Genomic DNA, 4,810 nt, shown 5'->3' with positions numbered 1-4,810 from the left:
TCTATGGGCAGGAGGGACACAAGTGGCAAGCAAGGTTATAATTACTGGTTTCATATGTAACACACCATACATGGTATGCTGTTGACTTCTTTTTTGTTTGATGTAGAGACGACTGGAGACAATGAAAGATCTGGTTGTCAAATACCTAAAACATCACTATTTTGAAAAACACGAGTTGAAGAACGACAGGCGTGATGATGCAGCGGAGACTAGGGATGCCACCATCAAAAGAGGGAAAGCTCCAAGTAATATCCCGGAAAACATTAATCTTCTGAGGAGGCTGGTGGATCGACAGGTCAAAGAACTGTCCGAGCTTAATAAGAAACTTGACAGCATGACAAAGTGAGTAACCTATTGTCTATTTATTTGTACGAAAATAAATGTACTGTAAATGACTGGCAAATGCTCTTGGGTAAACCTTTGGCCATATATATTGAGTGGAGTTACAATAGAATAGAATAGATACTTTATTCAGACATTGAAGCCATAGGCTGAATTAGATCTTGACTAACAATCACAAAAGTGAATAAAATAGAATTAAAAATATATCTCAAGGTTAAAAATTAACTGAAATGTTCATAAACCTTATGCTAAGCTCGTAACAAAACTCTTCTTACAACGAACGGTCTTACAAAGGGGGCGAACGAACTCCCTCGAGTTCCTGAGCGAGTAATCGCAATTGTTTCTAGCTGGGAGAAGCTTGTGGAGCTTATGCTGCGGATTTGTAGTAATCTCATCAAACAGTTTGAGTGTCAATGCTTCCCTCCTTTCAAAACGTGTGGAGAGACCAGATTGACCTAGGGCATCGCTGTATGACAGACCGGGATAGATGATCCCAAGTGCCCGTTTTTGCAATCTCTCTAGGTCGTCCTTAAGTATTCCGGTAGAGCACGATGGTAGACTTGGCAGGCGAAATCTAGGATGGAACGTATACAGGTGACATACAACAGTGTTGGCTCACTTGATGCAATGGAACATCTCTTTAGCTGCCTCAAAAAATACAATCTAGAGGAGGCCTTCTTGACCAACTCCTAAATATGTACGCTCCATCTTAGATCACAAATGATGTTTAGGCCTAGAACTTTAGCACTGTCTCTAAGCACTGTCTCTAAGGACTTCCTATTAACTACAATCGGCTCAAAGTCGGGCTTGTCCTTTGCGAAACTGATCCTCAGTTCCTTACATTTGCTTTCGTTCAGCTGAAAACCCTCACAAGTAGATTGACAGGCGATAGTGTCTACAACAGGTTGGATGTTGCTCTCTTGACCCTTTCCCACCAATTCCGAGATTGCAGTGTCGTCTACGTATTTCCACAAGTCACCCGGCGCGTCAAAGTCATTTATCATTATCAAAAACAACCAGGGGCCTAGTTTGGTCCCCCTGGGGAACACCGGCGGACACGGGAAGCCATTCGGACAAACAGTCCTGCGCCAGTTTGACTCGTTGCTTTCTATCAATCAGGAAATCAATGATCCAGCTCTTGTTTAATGTTTAACGTTTAATGTTTAATAATGCTTTGCCATGCTAGTATATGTACAATAAAAAAAAATGAAATTTCAAATGTTATAAAAAGCGCATGACCGGAGAATAATTGGGGAAAACTAAATTCCCATACAAAGAATATTCTCCCCCCCCCCCGCCCCCCCCCCCCCCCAAAAAAAAAAAAATTAAACATTCTAAAAAAAAAAAAATTAAATGCGGCTGAAAAGTAGCTTGATTAAATTACCTACTAAAATCGATACTAAGAATCCGCTTCGAGATATCGTATGTTGAAAGTTTTCTCGCCTGGATGTTATGATCGATTAAAACGACCGCTTTGCGGAAATCGAACATCACCACCCGAGCTGTGGCACCGTTGCCATCGGTACCAGTATACCAGTTGGGTGTCATGCTAATAAGCGCATGCACAGTACACGAGTGAGGGATAGTTCCAAATTGCCGGTCGTCGATTTTCTGCAAAACAGTAGATTTGACGTGCTCCTCAATGACACGTTCTTCCGCAATCTTAGAAACAGACATTCGGTTGATCGATTTGATACTGTAAGTTTGGAGAGGTGTTAAAGAGGGGTTAAAGAGCTGTGTTGTTGGGACATCTAGCTAGTGGAAAAGAGATCATGATATATTCTCAGCTTATCGCAAGCTCATGCTAATCTTCTTCTTTTTCTTCTTAGAGCGACTGTGGGAAGTTAACTTATCACTGGCATTGAAGGTGAGCTGAGTTAAAGTTTAAGGAATGCCGAGCAGCTCTCCACGGCCACGCTTGATGTCAGATGACGTTATCTGTTAGTTTCAAGCCCTATGAGAAGTCAGACTTTATTATAGCATGATCTTTAGTTTGATTCAGATGAAGCAGAAGTACTTCTTTTTAGTGTACTGGATTTTTCCCTTTTAAGGAAATTGAAGCGAGTATCAGAATATAAGCCTATCAGATGCAGTAAAGAGTTCTTCGTTTTAAGTTCGTTCTAAGTTTAGTAACTCCTTTCCAGCAAATGTTCTCTGTAGTATAAGTGGTCATAAAATTTTTATATTTTGATGTTTAGGATATTGAAGTTTGAGCTCGAGAGTCCTTGTGTTTTACTCAGAAACAGATCAGTCGTCTTCATGGAAGACTTGTAGAGACTTTGAAAAAGGAAAAAGGAACTTCGTTGAACTTTAAGTGTTGTTCAGAGTTTCTGTGATATCTATATATTTAACCAAGCTTAAAAGCGGAGCTCCACAATTCCTTTCTTTAATAGCATTTATAGAGGTCTGTTTATTGTATAAAAGAATTAACGTTACAAGTTCCCCATCCTTTCTGCGGTTATATATTTTTACTGCATATGCTGCAAACTGCTCATCAACAATAACAATACCAATGTGATGCAGAGTGCAAAATTACTGGCTGATTGCTGATTTGTTGTAACAGAGGGTATTTTGTCTTAACTTTCCTCTCATCGAGGGCAAAATTACTTACTCCTGATTGGTCGAGGGGCGAAAATACTCGCTGCTGATTGGCTGAGCCCGCCAGTTCTATATTTTGTTGGTTTCTTCATTGTGTCCAAAAACAACGACTTCTTTGAGGAGCTGTTTTAGCCAAAAATACATGGAAATCAAGTGCTGTAGCTAGAAAGGAAATTCCTAAAGGTCAATTTTCGTGTGTCTTACAAGAAACAGCAAAAGATTATTTGTTTGAGAAACTGAAATCAGTCATGGCGGCCAAGTGCTTTCACCTCCCTACTTCTTCTTACAATGAACGGTAACCAAGCATAAAAGTGTCCTTTTAATGGGAGGAAGAAGCAGGTTTAATTCAGTGGAAGAAATTACTCCCCAAGTTCCTGCTTTGGATCCACCGCTTGCCATTTTTATCGATCTATACTTGTGTGATTTTCATGCGGTTTTACAGCGCAGATGAACAATTAATTGATGCCTAACATTTGGTTTTATCGTTGTTAGTTTGCTCCTGAATTAAACTTGTATTTCTCCTAATTACATGTGTATAATAGTAACTCGTTTCGTCAGTTTGTTTTGTACGCTACGAAAAATTAAATAATATGTTTGTGGGTGAGTGTTTTACTGTGACTATTTACGAAGTTCCTCGATGGTTTTAAGAAAATTTGGCCTTCTATGTTATAAAAACGTAATTTCAATGATTCCTCGTAGAATTAAGGATAAATTTGGTTGTCCGGCTAGATTTGAAGAAATTGAGCGAGAAAAACATAGTTGTTGTGACTTACGGTGAGAAGACCATTGCACAAAATTGTTCCGTGAAAACCCCGGTTCCACCGCGCGTGCTCCAACTGGTGAGTGCATGCTACCTTCGTGTTCAGACATTTGGCGTCTAGATTTCAAAATTTTCTAGGGGAGCATGCCCCGTTCCTCTGGGAGAGGAGCCATTTTTTCATGTTGGCGTTGGTGTTAAAATACCGACAGATGCGATACTGGATGATTACTCTCTTCACAGCACTTCTTTTCTTGGTTTGTTGCCAACATTCGCTGATGACATGTTCGATGGAAATTACCCCGCGCTAGTTAAATGTGAAAACTTTCACCTCTCACTGGAACAGAAACTGGATTGCAGCCAAGTGTACAAAGAGATTTTAACAGAAGATAGATGGAACTTTCCACTAGTATGTAAAAGACCCTTTGTGTAGGATCCACTTTTGCAATTTATTCTTCTGAACTTAGGCTAAATCGAATGTTGCGATAAGTGCTCTAAGTAGAGAAACTTTGTGCCCCAGATTTATTGCAGTTATTAAGGCTTATGCTTTAGAGGTTAAGAGAGTTAAATTTCGCTTTTCATATTTCTTGCCTACTTGCCAATAAAAGTTGATGGAAGAACTACCAGCGAAATCTATTTTTCACATGAAAATTGAATATGAGGATTTTAGAAAGAGTCGCCCTTAAATTATGGATTGGCCGCTGTGTAAGTCAAAGAACAAAACCCCAGCATTCTTGTAACCAGAATTCTGTGTAAAGTTATTGATGTCCAGTAATCAGTTCCAAACACTGTCCAACGCATTGCAGCAGCGTTATTCCAAAGTAGAATGATTTTCAAGGACAGAGAGCCAGTTGTTTATTTCAACTCACTTTATATTTGATTTTGGCAAAGTGCTTTTTCAGTTCCATCTTCATCAGTACAATGGGACCTCAGGCAAACACTGGTCTGGCAGGTGCCTATGAAAAAAAAAAAGCAACTTGCTTTCTCTGATTAAAATGTAAAATGTATATACAATCTGTTTTCTTTTATAAGAACCTTGGAGGCTGAAATTAACCAAAAATTTAAGAATGCGTATTAAGAACGTTCCTCAGGCTGAGAGTCGATTAAGAACGG

At 39.5% G+C, this 4,810-nt stretch overlaps 1 long non-coding RNA gene across 1 annotated transcript; it reads left to right on the top strand.

Annotated features, from left to right (window-relative positions):
• On the top strand, positions 1-3,500 carry LOC146488362 (uncharacterized). The gene is made up of 2 exons (XR_014866689.1): positions 1-342; positions 2,172-3,500. It is a non-coding gene; the product is annotated as an uncharacterized LOC146488362 (long non-coding RNA).
• The last annotated feature ends 1,310 nt before the right edge of the window (positions 3,501-4,810 follow it).

Source organism: Pavona decussata, unplaced genomic scaffold, assembly GCF_977016875.1.
Source record: "Pavona decussata unplaced genomic scaffold, jaPavDecu1.1 SCAFFOLD_11, whole genome shotgun sequence".
In the NCBI taxonomy this organism is placed as follows: Eukaryota; Metazoa; Cnidaria; class Anthozoa; order Scleractinia; family Agariciidae; genus Pavona; species Pavona decussata.
The sequence above is the reverse complement of the archived record's forward strand: the minus strand, read 5'-3'. Positions and strand labels throughout refer to the sequence as shown.